This window comes from Micropterus salmoides, unplaced genomic scaffold (assembly GCF_014851395.1).
Source record: "Micropterus salmoides isolate LMB-PRFRI ecotype aquatic unplaced genomic scaffold, ASM1485139v1 Ms_hic_scaffold_2, whole genome shotgun sequence".
NCBI lineage: Eukaryota > Metazoa > Chordata > Actinopteri > Centrarchiformes > Centrarchidae > Micropterus > Micropterus salmoides.
The window spans coordinates 52,556,717-52,577,836 of NW_024041150.1; the positions used below are offsets into that span (position 1 = coordinate 52,556,717).

General features: G+C 39.2%; 1 protein-coding gene and 1 long non-coding RNA gene across 2 annotated transcripts in view; one reads left to right on the forward strand and one right to left on the reverse strand.

The window, feature by feature from the left end:
- The window catches only part of LOC119912613 (butyrophilin-like protein 2), a 566,400-nt gene that overhangs the window by 457,341 nt on the left and 87,939 nt on the right, over positions 1 to 21,120 (forward strand). The gene's annotated exons all lie outside the window — the stretch shown is intronic.
- Positions 1,478 to 5,881, reverse strand: LOC119912779. Its single transcript, XR_005446233.1, has 4 exons — positions 5,501 to 5,881; positions 4,965 to 5,042; positions 2,387 to 2,465; positions 1,478 to 2,093 (listed from the first exon to the last, which is right to left on the reverse strand). It is a non-coding gene; the product is annotated as an uncharacterized LOC119912779 (long non-coding RNA).

Consider the following 21,120-nt stretch of genomic DNA (forward strand, 5'->3'; position numbering starts at 1 on the left):
AAAATCAAAGGATGAATAAATGATACAAATAGGCATTTTTATTGTAGCCTAAATACCTACATAAATGTATCTGGTATGGGAATAAAAAGCTGTAGGGCTGTGGGGCTTGGAGTTTATTTAGAGGGGGGCTCTCGTTCTCAACACGACACGAAGTCCCGCAGATGCACACAGAACTCCAACGGAGGAAGCTCCACAGCACTTTGTCAAAAACATCCGGTGTGCCTGGAGCTCAAAATTACAAATTTTCTCACTTGAACAACACGTTCACTCCCTATCCCCGTGTATAACGTCAGCTGCACTATCACTGCAACGCTGATCAGTCCATCTCCGAGCTTCACCAAGACCGACGCTACGACTTGACTGTGGCCAGGAGAGAGAGAGAGCCTTCCAGGGCGTTGCTGCTAAATAGCCTAGCTACGGTTAGTAGATCGTGTGCACGTACATGTATTGCAAAGTGGGTTAGAGACAGATAGACGACAAAGGGAGAAGAAATACATAAGTTATAAATTAGTTAAAGAGTTTTTTTTTTTTTACTTCATCGACACTATCACCTGAGCTCCATGGGTGACTGGCGCTGGTGCATATGACCGACTGCAAGAGAGTGACTGCTTCCCGTGACACTAGTGCTGCTAAACAGCGCCGCTTTTCCAATGTTGGACAGACATTTCATTTTAGTTGGAAATGAAAATCAAATGCTGGATTGACATCAACCTACAACGTCAAACAGATGTTGGATTGTTGTTGGAAATTAAAGTCATGTTGACATCAACCTACAACGTCAGACAGACGTTACATTTTAGTTGAAAATGAAAATCGTATGAACGTCAAAACCCAACGTTAGATTGACATCAACCTCCAACGTCAAACAGATGTTGGATTTTGACGTCAAAAAGATTTTAATTCGGAACTAAAATCTAACGTTGGATTGATATCAACCTCCAACGTCAAACAGATGTTGGATTTTGACGTCAAAAAGATTTTAATTCCGAACTAAAATCTAACGTTGGATTGATATCAACCTTCAACGTTAGATGGACGTTGGATTGTTGATGGAAATGAAAGCTGTGTTGACGTCAAAACCAACGTTGGATTGACATCAACTTTCAAAGTATGACAGACGTTAGATTTTAGTCAGAAATGAAAATTGTGTTGACGTCAAAACCCAACTTTGGATTGACATCGACCTATAACGTTGGACAGATGTTCGATTTTAGTTGAGAATAAAAATCGTGTTGACGTCAAAACCTAATGTTGGATTGACATCAACCACAAACGTAGGACAGACATTGGACAAAAAATAATAATTAAGAATTAGTTTGGATTTTGTTGGCATGACATCAAACTTTTACGGAGCTTTGTTTTTATTGTAAATGAAAAATCTACATATTGAGAAATTGGGATGATGGTTAGACAGATGTCAAGATCAAAAGTCAGACAGAACCACATTTTAAGACACGAGCAGAGACAAAGACATTCATTGAGTTAAGAAAATAAACGCTTTATTGTAAAACTTGTGGTTTTGATTTCCTTTTACTGGAATAGAATATCCTTTCAATGCCAACACGGACAGATATTTAATTGGGACAGAACTGAGGGTGAGTTTGAGGGTTTCAGGTTAATCACAGCTTAGCAAATTTCTCAAATTCCTTTGAGTGCCCAGAGAGACATCTAGGGAACAGAGAATGATTGAGATTTTAAGTACAAAAAGAAATAAAACACAGATTTACATATCTCCTACCTGAAACCTAACTGATGAATGTGATTAATATACACAATTTTATATAGGCCAACAGCAAAATTGTTTAGTGGTTGATAATGAAGCACAGCCCGAACGCCAATCCAAACCTAAAAAATACTTCAAATACTCTCGGAAAATGTCAATGCTAACATGCTGGTGTTTAGCAGGTATAATGTTTGTTGAGTTTTGTTAAAAATGTAGTTTTCATTCATTTTTCAAACTGTCTCAGACCCCACTCATGAACTTAAAAGAAACGTTCTTTTTTCTTCCACCCTGTCTGGGGCATATTTCAAACAGAAGGCGACAGCCGCTGCAATGCATGCCTCCGTTTCTGCAGTCGTCCTCTGAATACTCTCTGTAAAGAATATTTGAAACTGTAAATCTTTGGGGCATATAGAATATAATGGAATACAGTAAGCAGTAAAAACATTAAGATGCAGACATTTTAATGACAAATTTCTTTGTTTTAAAGTTAGCAAAAAATGTAAAAGACATCTATTCAGCATGTTTACAGTAGAAAACAATTTAGTGCAATGAAAATCTGACATTTCTTGCAGGTAGCGACCAGGTTGTTAATAGGTGGCAACTGTGGTTACTGGTTTTCCCCAAAATAGACACTAGAAAACACTGAGGATATATGCTTTTTACCTGTAACAACAGTGAAGAGCCGGAGCTTCGTGAAGGCAAGCTTGCCCTTCCCGCCCTTCATATTGAAGTTTGCCATAACCTGTGAATACAAAAGAACATTTTTAAAATTTACAAATAATTCACTGGTTGAACTTGTTTTAAAATTCTTTGTCAAAAACACGTGTTATATAACATGTAGCATATATAAATTGCACAAAATACCTCTTACCTCAAAAGCCTGTAGTCTAGAACACAAAACAAGATTGGATAATCACCTTATAGTAGTTTATTTCACCTTATAGTAGTGTGTGTATTATAAATAATTCTTTCAGCCTTCTACTGCATTTTAGGAGTCGGTGACCACTCTTTAACTGCAAGCATAATGGTGAGTTCACACTGAAAGCGAATCCAGTGTTTCACGCGTCTCGATTACACACGAAGTCAAAGATGCAAATTCACTCCGGGTGGTGTGGAAAATGCATTTGTTGCAACATTCGCTGGGTCGCCCAAAATTTGTATGTATGGGTTAACTTTCTCCAGGAGAGAAATGGAAACCCTGTCGTAGTAACGCTACATAAACTTCAATTCAACTAAGACAAATTCATACAGCCAGCAAGTCTTTGCACACTGTTTAAGTGTGAAAAAGCTACACCGAACGATTTAGATCTTTATTTCATCTTCTTTTGGACATATAACTAACCTGAGTGTCATAGTCAACAAATTAAGACAAATGCAGACCTGTGCCCTTGCTAAATTCTTCACAAAAAAACATTTAATAAAGTCAAACACACAGTAGTTTCATACAGTCTATGAGTAGCTCACGTTATCCAAAGTAGAAAAAAAAAAGCTAATCTTAACATACTACTTCAGGAGCTAACGCTAGCCAACGTTGGTGTATATGATGTGAAATTACATATTTGTCATCGGAAAACGTAAAATTTTCGACTACCACCAAAATATTAATCTAAAGCTCACATAAAACTTCTAATGTGCACTTAAAGCAGTGGGAGAGAGAATGTAAACAAACAGCGGTACATTCGAACATGCTGGACTTATTACGGGACTTTAGCTGTGAAGATGACTGAGAAACAGCCACAGAGGGAAAAGTCTGAGGAACTGTGAGACAAGTTATATGACCAGGCGAGGGGAAGACCTGTGTTAACATCTGTGAGGGGTTTCAATGCTGGATAAATCTACGAATGGAAACCGATGCTGAGGTCGCTCTGTTTCTGCTGGACAGGTGAGTAGGCTAACGTTAGCTTTGCTGTTCCACATAAACGACAGGTTCAGTAGAGGGTATGCGTTGGACTGAGTGGCAAAACATCTGTTACCAAGGCTGCGTTTAGCAAACCGGGAGTAAAACAAGTGATTATTTGCTCAAATTAAAGGCAGTCGGACTCGACAGTGATCCTTACTGCTTACCAAAGAACCAGTGGTCCAGATCTTTCCCATTTTAGATGTGTTGTTTGTGTTTTAGCCGATTCAAACTAATACTGCTGCTCGTCTTACCTGCCGCTCAGTGAGCGTAACTGATGATCCCAGGTGGTGTACGTGAATAGACGGAGTGTGTGTGAACAGAGCCCCGGTGAATAGAGAGAATCGGGTCAGCACCTTGTTCAGCAGAAAATGTGCAGTAGAAGTTACAGAGGCCGGTGAACAAAGACTGCAGCTTCTCAAGACTAAGAAGTTAGCACTGACTTCGGCCCTGGAGATAAACAGTCGCTTTTGTGCTTCCCAACTCTCTCCTTTGTAAAAACTATTTAAAATAACTTGCTAGTTTTTTACTCTGCTGTGTTTGTGTGCTTACATGTCCTTCGTTTGATGATGTTTGTTCACTATTTGTAACTATTAGGGATGGGGATTGAGATCCAGTTCTAGAAGGACCCGGTTCCGAAATTTCTCAAAACCCGAAAATCAATACGGTCCCAGCTTATCGATACTGCTATTGAGACTAGCAGGTCCTATAATTTAATATATATATAATTAATATATATATTATATAATCAATATAATTTTTATTTAAAACATTTAATTAATCCTATAAATAATTTAAATTGAATATTTTCCTCCTACCGTGCAGGCCTACCTCATGTCCGTTGGGTCTGGTCTTACCAAATAACCGTCACCAAATAAGAGTAAAGTATTGATGGTGGTATCGATAAAGAATCGGACCGTTAAGCAGTCTCAATAAGGGCATCACTATCAAGAAAAATTAACGATCCCCATTCCTAGTAACTATTGAAGTTCCTCTCAATAATCCTACCGATAAATAAACTAGACTCCGTGTCTTAGATTTAGGTTTAGAAAAGTATTTTGCTTCAATACATATTTAAATATTGTCAGGCTGGTTGTCACACCTTCTACAGTGCTGCTAAAACACTTAATGAGCCTAACTGTTATTGTGTGCTGCCAAAACAAATTGGACAAATTGTATTTGTCTTATATGTATTTATATGTACATATTGTTCTTGAAGCTTTCATGCCAATAAAGCAATCTGAATTGACATTCTGTAGGTAATTTGTCACTATTTTTGTTGCTGTTTTTATATCCTCATGACAAGCAGTCTCTCCGTTACAGGGGAGAAAACAAAGAACTAACCTTCATCACTGTTGAGATGTCAACAATTTCCTTGGACGTCTTCTTCATCAAACTCTTCCTCACTGTGACCACTATCATCTAGTTCAAGACGCAAATTAACAAAAAATTCATTCTGCTCCAGAAAGAAATCAAAAAGGTGCAGTTTTTACTACAGGAGTGTGAATGCTTATCAAATTTAATATCAATCTACCCAAGTCACTTCAAGATATCAAACTGGCATTAGTTCCTTATTGTGGCCTTGTTGTTATGGTGACACCAAAATTGACATTGCTTACTCTTGATAGCATAGTCCAAACAAATTCATGCTAAATGGTTATGTTAATTTTGAAAGTCTTGCACTGTCAACATGGCAACAAGGGAAGAGTTCATGAAAATCCATTAACAGTCGTGCCCCTTCTTCAGCTTCTGTACTACTTGTGAAGTCGCAGTTATCACTTTAAAGTCATCTACAAATAATAAGTAACAATTAACACAGGCAAAGCAATATGCCATATGACAAAAGGCACATAATAGATGTGACATGTAAGTGTACCCACCAGATCTCATCTTCTCTTTCAGAAGAGGAAACTTTCTCCAACCCTCTGTTTTGCGGCGTTCCTTCAAATGTCTTGCTGCATTTGCAATATTTGGCCAGAACAGTAACATTTTTTCTGTGTCTACCCAGCTGTCTGGCACCGTCCCTTCTTCTTGCCTTTTCCTTTCTTGCCACACTGCCCTAACCCAAGCCATCCTGAAACAAAGCAAACTTAAAAACATAAATTACTCCAGACAATATAGAGACAATTCCAAATTAACTACATGTTTCATCATACATTAACTACTCAGTGGTGGATGCTTTAAATGCATCAAATTCATAAAATTAGCAGTTCTAAGATTGCAACCAGGTGTTTGCTCGTACGAGTGCTCGCTTGAACTCATGAGCGAGCAGAATCTGAAACACAACCACTTTCATACAGAAATCCTGCAATAAATGCAGGGACACCAGCATGCAGGCTGTGGCTTTTCACTCAGACACGTTCAGGCTCTGTTATTTCAACGTTCCCGTCTCAGAGTCAGATCAACACCGGCTCCCTAACGTTACTTCATTCAGCGCAGCGAGCCGCATATCAGCACAATCCTCCCAAAAAAAGGCGGAGTGACAGCTGCTATAGACTGAGCTGGAAACTCGGGTAAACGTTACAGTAACAGTTTTATCAGCTGCAGGTTGAACTAATCCGTGCTCGTTACATGATCACATTACATTACCAAATATTCTTTACAGAGAGTATTCAGAGGACGACTGCAGAAACGGAGGCAAGCATTGCAGCGGCTGTCGCCTTCTGTTTGAAATATGCCCCAGACAGGGTGGAAGAAAAAAGAACGTTTCTTTTAAGTTCATGAGTGGGGTCTGAGACAGTTTGAAAAATGAATGAAAACTACATTTTTAACAAAACTCAACAAACATTATACCTGCTAAACACCAGCATGTTAGCATTGACATTTTCCGAGAGTATTTGAAGTATTTTTTAGGTTTGGATTGGCACGGTGATTACTGCATTTAGCCGACGTGCTACATCGTTAGCTCGCCTGCTGCTTTAAGCAACTATCTTTAATATCTGTGAATCTGTCACCAGAGGCTCAGCAATGTCACAATAAACCTAAACTGAACGTTACGAAGCAAACAGCGGCAGGTCCGAGCTGCTGTAGCGTTAGGTGACTGCATCACTATAGGCTAAGTTACCTTTAGAAAACAAATCGCTCCACATTTGCTTTTTGCTGTTACATCTTTTCTTGCAGGCTAAATCAACAGTGGTACACAGGATGGTAACACGGGTCACGTTAGTTGGTGAAGTAATGTGGAAAGCTAACGTTATATAACTTTGCACCGGATCACTTAAGCAACTGCTCGGCGTTAGCTGGCGAGCTAACGTGACTTTCTCCAGCTTTACTAATGCTCACTTTGTTCTTACTCGACATCATCTGAACCTGTTTGGTCTGATGGGCTTCAGCACATAAACCTTTATTGTTGTTTTATATCTTACTTGGAGCCTGGTGTTTTGCTGTGAGCCGGTAGTTTTATGGTGTTAGTGGGCTTCGTGTCGTTAGCTGCCGTGTTGTCGCTGTAGTGTGAGAGAGGATCAGGAGCGCGCACAGGGCTGAATCTGACCCGGAGACCTCACATTAAAAGCAGAATATTGTCTGATGCAAGCAAAGGGGAAAACAGGCGTGTGCTTCATTTACAAGTGAGTTTTGAGCCCATTAACAATAAGGCAAAGAAAATTTTATTAATTTCATTGAAAAACGTACATATAGCCCCTCAAAAATATTATTTACCGTGCAAATAACACTTATCTGCCTACACTTGTACTGTGCATGTCGCCGTATTTACTTTGCAACGACTCCCAGTCTGTTTTCAGCCGCCACACTCCTATATTACATTCAGTAACAGTCCAAGCTCCTTATTAGTGCATACAAAAAAAAAAAAATCTTCGTCTGTATTTATTTTTTCTTTCGCCACATCTTCTATAATCAGGAAGAGACCATCTGCTTCATGTTTACACCGGCACGCGCAATCCCAGTGTATCTGCACGGCAAACAGATGTGTCTGATCACAAGTGTTTTCAGTTTAGGTTTTCTACCTCGGATGAAGAGCAGTGAGCTCATCTCATCCAGTACAGTCCCAGACAGTTACTCTGTCTGTCAGACGGTCTAAAGGGGCTAGCAGCCTACGACCATATCAGCAGAGCAATATCGCAGGGTAATGCACAGCAGTGGGGCGGGTAGATTTTGTTAAAATATAATGACTTCATTCCACTCTCAGAAAATAAAGTACATATTTGTACCTTTAGGGGTACAATGGCTTGTCACAGCTTTTGTACACTTGTGATTTGTACCTTAAGAGGCCAGTCTTGTACCTGTGGTGGCAATTTTGTACCTTTATTTGACAGTACAAAAATGGACCCTTCAAAAAGGGGACAAAATTGGCTTTGACAGGTACAATCGTATGAGATTATTTATAATCTATATCTGTCTATATATTTTTAATTAAAATCAGAATTTATTAAATCCTTTTCATTTTCACATATTACAACATTTCATTTTAAACACAATGTCTAACTGTGACATAAATGATCATCATTTGAGTAAGTGTCATTTGCCTGAAAGTCCATTTCATCTCCTGGTTTCAGTAAAGTCCATTCTTCATCAACTGTGACACTGCATGCATGAAAGTGATGGTCATAGGGCAGAGGAATCAACATTTTTCCACAAAGGATCCACATGGTGTTTATGTTAAAGATGTACTTGATTTGCCAAAACAATGGAATACGCTCAGAATGCAGTACATCTATGACAAATACATCTCTGACAGCATACTTCACATTGTTGACTGGTACATCAGACACACGTTGGATAGCTTTCTCTGTTAAATCTACATCACAGAGGTTGTGATTAACCATCAGGGCCCTCTGCAGCTCCACAGGTCAAGAGAAAAATGTAGAGAGAAAAATCATCTAGCATTGTCAGTTCAAGAAGAAATTATTAATGATGTTAATGTCACACTCTGCATGTCTGTCTCTGTTTTCCCCTACACTCTCTCTCTCCCTGCCTGTGCCTCGTTAGCCTCATGTCTTTCACCTGTGTTGCTCCCGCCCTGCTCGTTAGTCCCTGTGTGTATATATACCTGGTGTTTCTGTCTTGTCTTGGTCGGGTCATTGTTTATTGTCACCCAGTGTTGCAGTTTGTGCTTGTGTCTTCAGCCTTACTTGCCGTGTCTCCCTGTTACCCTACTCATTTTTGGATTCTGGTTTTCACCCTTTTGGATTTCTGTTGGACAGCCTTTGTTTTTGGACTCAGTCAATCAGCCACTCTGTTTGTAAGTGTGCTCGTCTTTTGTTTGCTTATTAAAACCCCTCTGAACTGTTCCTGCTGGCTTTCGTGTCCTGCATTTGGGTCCGCCAACCTACTACCTGCTTCACCCATACCAAACCCTGACAGTTAATTTCCTCTTTTTTTTTTTTAAGGAGAACTGTGATGCTTTTATAGCTTACCACCTGCAGAAAAGTGGTTTTGACATGTCAAAAAGTCCAGGAGATATTTTTGTAAATGTGAAAATTATTTTTGCACAAAGAGTTGCTATGCTAAGTGTGTGTGAACGTATATATTTCTATTGCATAGCCAAAATTACTTGATAGGCAGGTTGTAATGACGTGTGATTTTTCTGTGTGGTGTAACGTTAAGCCCAGGGATCGACAGTGCGAGCATTTCACTCTCATACGTTCCTAAAAATAGATCCTTGCGAACCAGAAAACTGATTTGCGAGTCACAGTTACAACCGAACGTAATCTTCCACGTTGTCCGACCGACCGCTGACCGTTTCAACAGCCCCGTCACTCAAACACAAGAGCAAGATGCTATGATATACTATCATTATGTACTATTATCTGAAATTATAATGAATATAGTAACATCATATAAATAATACATTATTATCAACAGTTTATGATTATATTAACAATATACTTTTAATATGCTATAATTAGAGCCCGACCGATATGGGTTTTTGGGGGCCGATGCCGATATTAAAGTGAAAAAGAGGCGATTTATGAGCCGATATTTTCGATTTTGAGAATGATTTGGTTAGTGGACCCCTTTACTGTATAAACTGCACTTATAACAGGCCGATATTGAAAGCTGGTATATATGTGGGTCTCAAAAAGTGAACATGTAAACAGAGTGAGAGAGAATAAGCATGTGTATTTCACTTAACACAACCCTAACCCTATTTCAATGTAGATTATTCTCATATATATCATCCCTTTACCAGCACTCTTTAATTCTAACCAAAGCTGCGTGAAACCATTTCTCAACCACCAGCTGTCTAAATCATGGCGTCTATGATACAGCGAGCTGCTGCTGAATGCATCTAATACTACATGACTGTCTACAAAGAGGACTTGCAGCGAGTCGGTAGAAAGTTTAATGTCATAACTTAGATTTTCTAACATTAAAGATATTAATTATATGAAGTTTCTGTTATTTTAATGGCTCATTAATGTAAAAACAGGATTTTACCGCTGCTGTAGTTGAGCTGAAGCTCATTTTGTATCAGAGATTTTCACCAGTAGAGTCTGGTGTGGTGGCTTTATATCGTACGTAGCGTATATGTACAAGGAAACTTATTAATTGTATAAACTGTTGGTAGTTTAACTCAACGAAACATATTTTAAACACTAAATTTGAACTCGTGTTTGTGTGTAAAAGTCCTAATTTGTAAAGTAACTAGTAGCTAAAGCTGTCAGATAAATGTAGTGAAGTAGAAAGTAAAGTACAAGTACCTGAGTGTAGTACTTGAGTACAGCAGTGTAGTAAATGCAGCTGTTGTGTTAATGTGAATGTTTTGTGAGGAGCTCTCCAGTTTGTCCTGAGGGACGAACAGACTGACAGTGACAGGAAGCAGCCAGCAGGAGGCAGCAGAGGAGCTTCAGTTTGTTCAACAGATGATAGTTTTCACTTTAAAGTCACTGGAGGAGCAAACTGTGTGCAGAGGGTTTGTGTCCTGTTACCTTTAATAGAAACAACCAGTCCTCCTATAATGGAAGATCAGCAGCCCAGTAAGTTTACTCATTTTGTATCAGACTGCAACTAATGATTGTCTTTATTAGAGATTTTTAGTAGTAGAGTCTGGAGTGGAGGATTTATATTGTTCAAGAAAACCTTTAATAAATAAAAGTTATTAAAATAATTGTATAAACTGTTGGGAGTTTAACTCATAACAAAGCATTAGATTTTAAACACTGAAATTGAACTTTTCATGTGTTTGTGTGTAAAAAAAATCTTAATTTGTAAAGTACTACTCTGACTTCGTGAGTATCACCTCTGTTACTCTGACATGTACAGTCACTAACACCCTGTTGGCCCTGCGATTGACTGGCGTCCCGTCCAGGGTGAACCCCGGCTTTCGCCCAATGTCAGCTGGGATAAGATGCAGCCCCCCACGACCCTGTATGCAGGATAAGCGGTTGACGATGGATGGATAAGAAGTTCTCCATTATATTTCAACTTCAGTCTCACCGTATTTTTTTAAAAATTAATAGAAGAATAACATGTGTAATGCTGTATCAGTAATCTTGATATAGTGCTGGCTGTATCAGTCGTGTTTCTGCTCATCATCAATCTGTCGTGAATTCCTTAAGCGAGTTCACTCAAAGTTCACACAGGCTATAAGCATCAGAGGTTGAAAGTTAACAATCAAACCCTTAATCAGTAATTAAACATGTAGTCTTAATCTCAGCAGTTTAATACATCAGCAGTCCCTCCTGTAGTCTTAATAACAGTAGAACAGAGCGCGCACAGATTCTGACCACCTGCAGCCTCCCCTGCCGTCACAAATCTACAGTATAACAGTTGAACAAGGCGTGCAAAGTCTCAGCGTCTGCAGTCAATCCTCCCACTGAAGGATCTTAACCACAGTGAGCTTGTTTCTGTATTCCTGACTACAGTTCAGCACTTCTAAGTAAAGACAAGGCACATCTAGGTAAAAAGATTAAAATAAGTAAGGATAATTAATAAAATGATTAATAATGATTGAGGATAATCACTGATGTCTGTTTTTTGTCTACACTGCTCGCCCTCTCTGTGTCCTAGACATGCCCTCTGATGATCGTGCTATTTTAACCATAACCTGACTTTGTGGAATAAGCTGGAGTCTTTTGTGCTGTGTGCTAGAAACAGGACATTCTTACTCTGACGGACGATATTGATGCATGTTTTGTAACACAATTGTCACTAATTCTGCTCTAATAACAATTTAGGCTATAATGCTCTAAAATTATACACAACAGAGACAAAGCAATTAGCAGCAGGAATCACAGTTGAGACTTGATGGCAATGCCTTGCTCGGTCTCATTAACGGTAAATGTTTTCTCTTTGACAAAAAACAATTAAAACCCTGAGCAGGATTTGAACCCCAGACTTCCTACTTGAAGAGCAACAACTCTGCTAGCACACCATCTAAATGCAAGATGGTCACCTGATTGGCTTTAAATATAGTACACTTTCCCTTTTACCTCAGAAAAGTTTAAATACTGTATTTACCATAAAAGTCGTCATATTTCTACCCAAGTGAAGGTAAAGAAGTTTTCCACAGTGAAGGTAAAACTCTTGCGTGTAATCTGTCCTTAATAAATGAATCTCTAAACATCAGTGACTGGTGTTCAGTTATTCAGGCTGAACAATCAATAAATTGGAAAACTGCATTATTTTCAATGTTGAGGCTTTTTTTATTCAAGAACTGAATTTTCTGGTGACAGTCGATTTTGAAAATGTCTTATAAACAACTTAAAAACCAGCTTTGACAAATATTGTCCACATAAACACTGTAACCTACGGTTTCTCCACCGTTTGGCCCTCCAAGATTCAGGTGTCAGACCCGGAGCGGCCTGTCAAAGCAGTCACGTGTTTCACTACCTGAGTTTGCTTCAGACGTCAGTTCAACGTCACGAGTGACGTAACGATACAAGCTCTGAAGCAGTGGTTCGTTGGAAGTTTCGGTGTCAGAAGCAACATCAATCTGCGAGACCAGGACCAAGAGCGGGATGGAGGAGGACAACCAGGACCCGGAGCCCCGGAGCAACAACGTCCCCGGAGGACAAACAGCAGGCTCGAGCTCTGATAGCACCGATGTTCAGGTCAGTGTTCATGAACACAGCTAGCAGCTAACAAGAAGCTAACGTGGCGTTAGCTCGGCCTGGTTCCGACACGTAGCTTCATATTGACTGTAAACAAGATGTAATGTAGCAGGATTCAACAGTGGAGCCATCAGAACCCCGTATCTCTACAGAACCCACACTTAATGTGACGGTCGGACCCGGAGAGGAGGAGGAGGAGGAGGAGGAGGAGCAGGAGGAGGAGGAGGTTCGGCCGTTAAGGGAAAGTTAAATTACATTGTTAAACTTTTTAGATGAAGCCTTTGTTGTGTAAGAAAGTCAAGACTTATGCCAGATAAGAAAACTTGAACTTTTACCAACATTTTTACTGTCAACAGAAATAAACACCAGTTGGAGAACAAAAGAGATCGAAGCAAAGTGGAGTCCCATTGTTTTACCAGAACAGAGACCCGAGTTGACATGAACCCTGTAACAACTGACTCTCAGCTTCTTCAGGACCTCCTTTTATAGCTCTGTTTCTGAGCATTATATAATCTCTTGGCTCTCTTTCCTGCTGCACCTGGATCTGTGGAAAGTCCCAGATATTCGAGGGTGTCTCTTATCTCACTGCCCCCCCTCCTTTGGCCTTGGCTTACTGCTTACTGCTGATCTTAATATCTCAACCTGACTTTGTGGAATAAGCTGGTGTCTTTTGTCTTTCTGGTGCTAGAGACAGGACTTTCTTACTGTGCACTGTTCTTCTGCTGAGCCCAGGCAGTCGGATACATAGAGAAGCACTCACACCGAGCTACAGAGTTTTAACACACCAAATACAATGACTTATTATTATTTTCTGAAAATAATTTGTTTTTTTGGAGAAGTAAGAGGAAGCACAACCAATCAACCTACACTTTCATATGGCTTTTCTGACATTAAACGGGTTTAATGTGTCTAAATTCTGGCATTTTTAAGTATCTGAAGTGTTAAAGATCCGCGCTGGCGGACCTGTCAGCTGCAGCGGAGCACTGTGTGTGTGCGCCTGTCAGTCTGGGGGATGCAAGCAACCCCCCTCACTGATTGGCTCAACAATCGAAAGAGTTTATTTTCCGGCTGATGTTCTTCTCATTCATAGCTGTACGATCTGCAGAGTCCAGCACAGGCGAAGCTGAGCCCGGGAGAGGCCTACTCAGAGCTGAAGATGAGGAAACACGCACACACTGCTCTATTTTATAGAACTGTATTGTAGTTTTTGATTATGTTGAACTATTTTAGCTCTCTGACCGGCTGTACACATGACACATGTTGGTACCAGTATACTGTAACTTAAGTGTTCCAGCTCAGGCTTGCCTCAGTGCAGTGGTGCCTCGCTTATACAAACTGAAGAGGCAGGTGGCATCCTAAAGTTTCTTGAAGGTCTTCAGCGTAATCTGATTCATTTTATACAGTAATAACTACAAACTCGCCTAAATGTCCTCTCCATTTCAAAGTCCCGGGCTGAATTTCAGTATCAGTACATCCCTGATAACAGCATGAACGTACCGGTCAACCCTCCCAGTTTGCCCGCGATTCTGCTGTATTTTTAACCTTTCTATAAAAAAACATAATAAAGAACGCTTGCTTATTTGAAATGTTTGCTACGTTCCCCTCTAGTAAACCCAGCTGCAGTATGTAACGTTAGAACATTAGCTGTAACAGCAGAACCAGCCAATAAAACAAGAACAGCAGCGCGAGGGGACAAGTTGCCAGGATGGATGATTCAGGGCTCTACAGAGTATTTCACTCGCAAATCTCGCAGAAAAATAAATAAATGATTTACGAGCAGTGTGCAAGTAAAGACTACAATCTACCGTAATCGTTCTGCATGAATGGTTCTGATAAGTATTTGCTTGGCATTAATAAATTAGAGACCAATGTAGACTGTTTTTCTTGCACATGGATTTTATAAATGGAAACATCCCCAGTTGGCAGTGTTGGAAAGGTCACTTTGGAAATGTAAGGTTACTGATTACAAGTTACCCTATTTAAAAATATTATAGTAGCTGATTTAACTTTTTTTTTTAACCACATTTCATTACTTTTCAAAATTTCTAATGAATGTTTTTCCAACTGTTAACCATTTTCCAAAGACAGCTTAAGAGGCAGTTTAACTGCAGATGGTGGTGCTGCAAATTCAGACACGAGAACCAATCAAAAGCATCAGAACAGCATCAACCTTTACCAAACAGCTGTGGCTGGAACTGGCTTCCCATTCACTTTTTGAAAGCGTTTGTTAAAAGCTTTCTGAAAAATAGCTTGCACCAAATGTTAACTAACAAATGAAAATGCTTAGAGAAAATGTTGATTTGCACAATAAGAAATTATGCAATGAAATATAGTTTACCCTCCTGGTTTGTTCACGGTCGCTGTCAAAATTTTATGCTTTTTTGTGCTCTTTTCTGATTTTTTTTTTTTTTTTTTTTTTAATAATGGGTGTGTATTGCGTGAGTTGGTGCGTGACATCATCACTACAGTGTAGCAGGCTTGTGAAATCTTCTTAAACTTTTGGAATGGAAAAGATTTTTCCTGGTTTCCCCAGCATCTCTTTTCATTCAGACCCAGGTTCGAATCCCTCCTCCGGCAGCATTGATAAATGCTTTCAACTTCAAATACCTGTGTGGAGACCGTCTTGCAGCGGTTGGTTTTAAATGTGTATGTAGTTAGTCTTTCTAAATGAAGTTATTGTATACATGGAATAAGTTTGTTGTAAGATTAGTCATTTTCTGCGTCTTCATGTTATTTTGCAACACTGGACTACACCTCACAGAAAATATAAGCGTGAAAATAATAATAATCTTTATTTGTAGAGCACTTTTCAAAAACAAGTTACAAAGTGCTTTAACAATTGTAAAGACAATAATACAAAAACAATACAAGATAAAAGCATGAAAACATTGAAAAAGACTAAAATACAGATAAATATAAAATTAGTAAAATAGAATCAAATAAAAGGGATAAAATTAAGTCAAATAAGATCGGGAAAGGCTCTCCTATAAAAGTATGTTTTAAGAAGGGACTTAAAAGAGTTCACTGACTCAGCGACCTGATTTCCTCGGGCAGGCTGTTCCAGAGCCTCGGGGCCCTGACAGCAAACGCTCTGTCCTCTTTAGTTTTCAGTCGAGACTCTGGAACAGACAACAGACCTCTGCCCGAGGATCTCAAGGTACGTGCTGGTGCGTATGGGACTAAAAGGTCAGAAATATAACAAGGCGAGAGGCCATGAAGAGCTTTAAAAGTGATCAATAGAATTTTAAAGTCAATTCTAAAACATACTGGGAGCCAGTGTAATGAAGCTAAAATAGGAGTAATGTGGTCATATTTCTTTGTTCTGGTTAAAAGCCTGGCAGCTGAGTTCTGGACAGTCTGGAGTCGATCAATAGATTTTTGTGTTAAACAGGTGAAAAGGCTGTTGCAATAATCCAGGCGTGAGAGATGAAGGCGTGTAAACAGTGCTGTGCCACGCATTTGTGGTCATAGATTGCCCTCTGGTGGTGCTTTGAAGCATAACATGAATTCAGTTCCCACTGACTTGCTGTTGTGTTTTTAAATCTGTGTCTCTCTAAATGCAATCAATGTTTACGTGGATATCAGTGTTTCAGCCGATTACTGAAGGTGCAATAAATATCAGACTAGTCACACATGTGTAAACATTCTTATTCTTATTAAATCACTCAGGGCTGGACGATATGGCCAAAATGTTACCACGATAAAAAGTTTAATATCTTTCAATAGCGATAATTATCACAATAAGTATCAAATCATTATATCTTTTGAGTTTAAAGGCTGATTTTTTTGCTCCTCAGTTAAAGTTGAAGAAACCTGATGGTTAATTGTGGTTTAAACTTTTCTTTCTGGTCAGAACATGACAAACATTTGATTCCAAACAGTGGATCACTTCAAAAATCTGAGGGAGAACATTCAAAACATTTATGATAAAATCTTTTTCAACGAATATACATGAGTAAAATTAAGTAAAAGCTTTTTTTCTGTCCTTTTTCCTCAACAAATTTAACATCTTGGAAAAAATTTCAGTCTTAATTCCTATCAAATCAAACATTTATTGAATATTTATTGAACATTTGTTATATTGTTATTGAAAAAAACACCAACGTACCAACAATTTAATCATGTCTAAGGCATGATTGATCAAGCCACTGTGAGATCCTTTTCAATATACTCAACTTGGTAGCTGCCAATTCAGCTGCATGTGTGTATACAACAGTGTCATCTGCATACATGTGCAGGTCTACATCCTGACACTGGGGGAGGTCATTAGTATTTAAACTGAACAATAACACACCTAGCACCAACCCTTGTGGAACACCAATGGTGCGCTTCACGTACAATACATTCTCACTCCCGAATCATCTCACATGCTTGGTCAAGGCCCTTTGGTCAAGGCCCAGGGTGCTGCCCTGCGTACCCCTTTAGCGTAGATTTTTTAAGGAGCCCTATTAAACTTTACTACATTTTATGACTTATCTACAATGTTGGATGATGAACTACTTTTTCTACCAATGGCTCCGTTCTACGACATACGGAACTCCAGCGCCGGTATTCCTTATATGGTAATTTGCTCCGCACATTAACGCTCAGGCTGCCTGTACCGCACAGCAACAACAGCGTGGTAACATGCTTCAGGTCTTGGCCAATCAGAAGACAGTGGGCATTAGAGGGAGTCTTACAGAGACAGCAGCATCCACAACTTGTTTCAGATAGAGGCTTTAATGAAAGTCAGTATAAGAAAGAAAATTATTTTTTTAAAACTTTGAATCATGCAAAGCTGCCACACAGGAGTCACAGAACTACAAATTAGTAGTGGAAAAGCAGTATAATAGGTCTCCTTTAGGCTCCGCAGTCAAGTTAGCAACGTTTAGCAACAACAAATATGCAACGTCCGGTAAAGTTAGCAACAATAAATATGCAACGACTGGTTGCACTTTCAAAATAAAAAGCTAGCATTTCCAAACATCGCCATTTTGAAAGGGATTAAAGTTGAGAAATGTTGCAGTTAGGTTTAGGCACAAAAAGTACTTCGTTCGGTTTAGGCAACTACTTAAGTTAGTAAAAGATCATGGTTTGGGTTACACAACAACTACATACATCAGGTAACATGCAAGTTAACTTACGTCACTTGCTTAACATACGCAATTTACATAACTGGCATAACTTAAAATAAAATTATTAAGTTATATAGTTTATGCATTTACATTACATTTATTCATTAGCTGACGTTTTAATCCAAAGCGACTTACTATGATATTGACATCAATTTGCCCCCTTACACAAAAAACTTGAATCACCTGAAAAAGTGTTAGCAATGTTGTGTCCTGCCACAGGGCAGCTCAAAATATGTGATAAATGTATTCGGTCTTTTGACTTAATAGGCCAAACACAGAAAGTGCTTGTTTTGCTATTTTCGGCTGTTAAATCTTGGTTGCCGAACATTCGGGGCATCCCTACCTGTTAACTTTTTCTGTCTTGGACATTTGAGAGGTCCCTCTAAAAAATATAAAATATTTGATGTAGTCAGAGCATTTAGTTATACTGGAAAGAGAACTTATTTACTATTAGTATTTTAAGTTACAAGGCAGAGTAATCATTTTTGGACAGTTTCAAATTTACATTAGTTTAATTAACTGGTTTCTTCAGGGTTCATTCAGGATACAGTCTTCAAACTGGCAGTGAGAAAAAAATAGCGATTGTATATTAAATGTTTTCGGGAACATGAATCAACATCCTATTCAGGGGGGAAATTAACTTTTTGGCTCACCTGCCAAGGTGGCTGGTAGATAAAGAACACATTTTTACCGGCCAAAATAATAAATTGCCTTTTGTGTCTCACATACATTTGTTTCCATCCTTTTAATTGAGATAATATGGTATTATGTCAAATACAAACTTAAAAAAGAGGCCAGCGTGAAATTTGAAACAAAATTGTATATTATTTCTGTTAAATGTACTCAAACATAACAAAAATTGTTTTATAAACTTACAAAATGCTTATTAATCATTCAAGTTAAATATTATCACTGCTCACTCTTGTAAGGCTTTATCACTTTCTACAGTCAGCCTCTTCTGGCCTCACAGCATCACAGGTTTTGTGGGATCAACATTTTTTTATACAGCCTATGGATCATCCTTGATCTCGGGGAGGACAGCAGGACCAGTAGAAGATCTGACAGTTTGTCAGACACTGACTGGACCAACAACTACCAGCTAAAAGCACTACAACTTTTGTAATTAGTAGGGATGGAGATCGTGATGATATTGATACCCTTATTGAGACTGCTTAACGATCCGATTCTTTATCAATACTTTACTATTATTCAGTGATGGTTATTTGGCAAGACCAGACCCAACAGGCCTGAGGTAGGCCTGCACGGTGCGAGGAAAATATTCAGTGCGATAACGTGTTTATATATATATATATATTACTCAGATGACATATCACTTGTGAAACATATATTGAAGTGTGCATATTAACTGTCTGGTTTTTAATTTAATATTTTAAATACAGCTAAATGTTTCTAGAGCAGCAACATGTTTACAACAGCAAAGTAACTCAATAACTTGATCTGACATCACAAGTAGTGAGTGATGTTTAGAAAGAATAACATCAGTCCCTCCTCGTCTCTCGCTGGCTGCAGGTAACGTTACCAGGTAGAAGGAGGAGCGGCTGGTTTGTCTCAGCCAGCAGCTGAGTTTAAGACTACAGACCTGTCTGTGCTCCAGACAGACAGCTAAATATTGAGCTTGATTTTAACATTTGGCTAATGCCGAGCTAGCGTTAGCTGTGCTTGTATAAAACATACAGGATGATACTGAGGACAGAGATGATTAAATTAGCCATTTCTACAAGTTTAACGTTACCTTACAGACAGGTTTATTGATAAAGTATTGACTTTTTACTTGCGAAGGTTTTATTGCACGTACTTACAGTAACGAGCGTAGCTGTCATCAGCTAACGTTACAGTAGTTTGGAGCTAACTTAATCCTCACCGTATTCCACCGCGACGGCGCCGCCTCTCGCTCTGCTGCCGCTGTGTGTGTGTGTGGGAGCTGACAGAGAGCAGGCAGAGACTGCGGCCTGATGATTTTCTTTTTCTGCGTTTCAAATTAAATCAGATTTGACGCCCGAGACATAACATTACATCATTGGACCTGCAAGTCTCGATAGCAGTATCGATAAGCTCGAACCTTATTGATTTTCGTGTTTTGAGAATTTCGATCCCCATCCCTAGTAATTGGCTCCTAACACCAGCAGCTTTCACGCTGCCTTATTTCACAGAGGTATTGCACCAATCTGCTGGCCCGCTGCATTTTATGAATGTCTGGAGAAGATTTTATTTGTCTCCGAGCAGGGAAAGTTGGTGGCAGAGACAGAAAGATCCGTTTGTAAAAAGCCACAGCCGACATGCCGCAAGGTGTGCAGCCTGTCGCATGCAGCTCTTTTCTAACAGCTCACTTTGTCTGCTCCTGACTGATACTCACTGCAATATTTCAAACTGGTCTGCTGTCAGAAAACTGTTAAATGACGGTTGTCTTGTTGTGTAGATGCATTTTGATGAATAGAGCGGTCAGCGCTAATCTCACTTACAGATTGCATTTCCTGTGACTACTTAGAAATAAAAGTCAACTTGTGTTAAATGCCAGTTTAATGCTTTTAATGTGAAGCTGCAGTTGCAGGAAATGTTCAGTTTGCATTAGACGAAAAGTAATACAGCATTTTTTCACAGCTTACACTGCATAATAAAGCTGTTGTTCACTTGCACTTGAAGCCAAAGTGTTCAAACGTTTTTCCTTGAACTTATTTTTACTCCGTCTTGAAAATTGAGCGAGGTACAATACTTTAAACATATATTCTTAAGTAAAGTAAAAATGCAGATTTTTTTTAAAACTACACAACTATAGTAACGGGAGTAATTGTAATTTGTTACTTCCCACCTCTGTCATTTATTTAGTATGTAGTACATACTGAGTGTGTATGTAAGACAGTACATACTCACTGTGTGGTACAGTAGGTTAGTATGTGATTTCAAAGATGTGCTCTGATGTCCTTTATGGTTTTAGATAGCTCGCTCCACCATGACATCTCACTGTGTTTCTGTTTCTGTTGATATAGACAAGGAGAAGAAGACAGGGACTCAAACGCAAATCACAACACAAATCTGGATATTGAAGACTCATCAGAGTGTTCACACTGGAGAGAAACCGTACAGCTGTGACCAGTGTGGGAAAACTTTCGCTCAATTAGGAACCCTAAGAAGACACCAACGTGTTCACACTGGAGAGAAACCGTACAGCTGTGAACAGTGTGGAAAAACCTTTGCTCTATTAGGAGACCTAAAAAAGCACCAACGTGTTCACACTGGCGAGAAACCGTACTGGTGTGAACAGTGTGGAAACACTTTCTCAGTCGGGTGCCCTAAGAAGACACCAACGTGTTCACACCGGAGAGAAACCTCACTGGTGTGAACAGTGTGGACTAACTT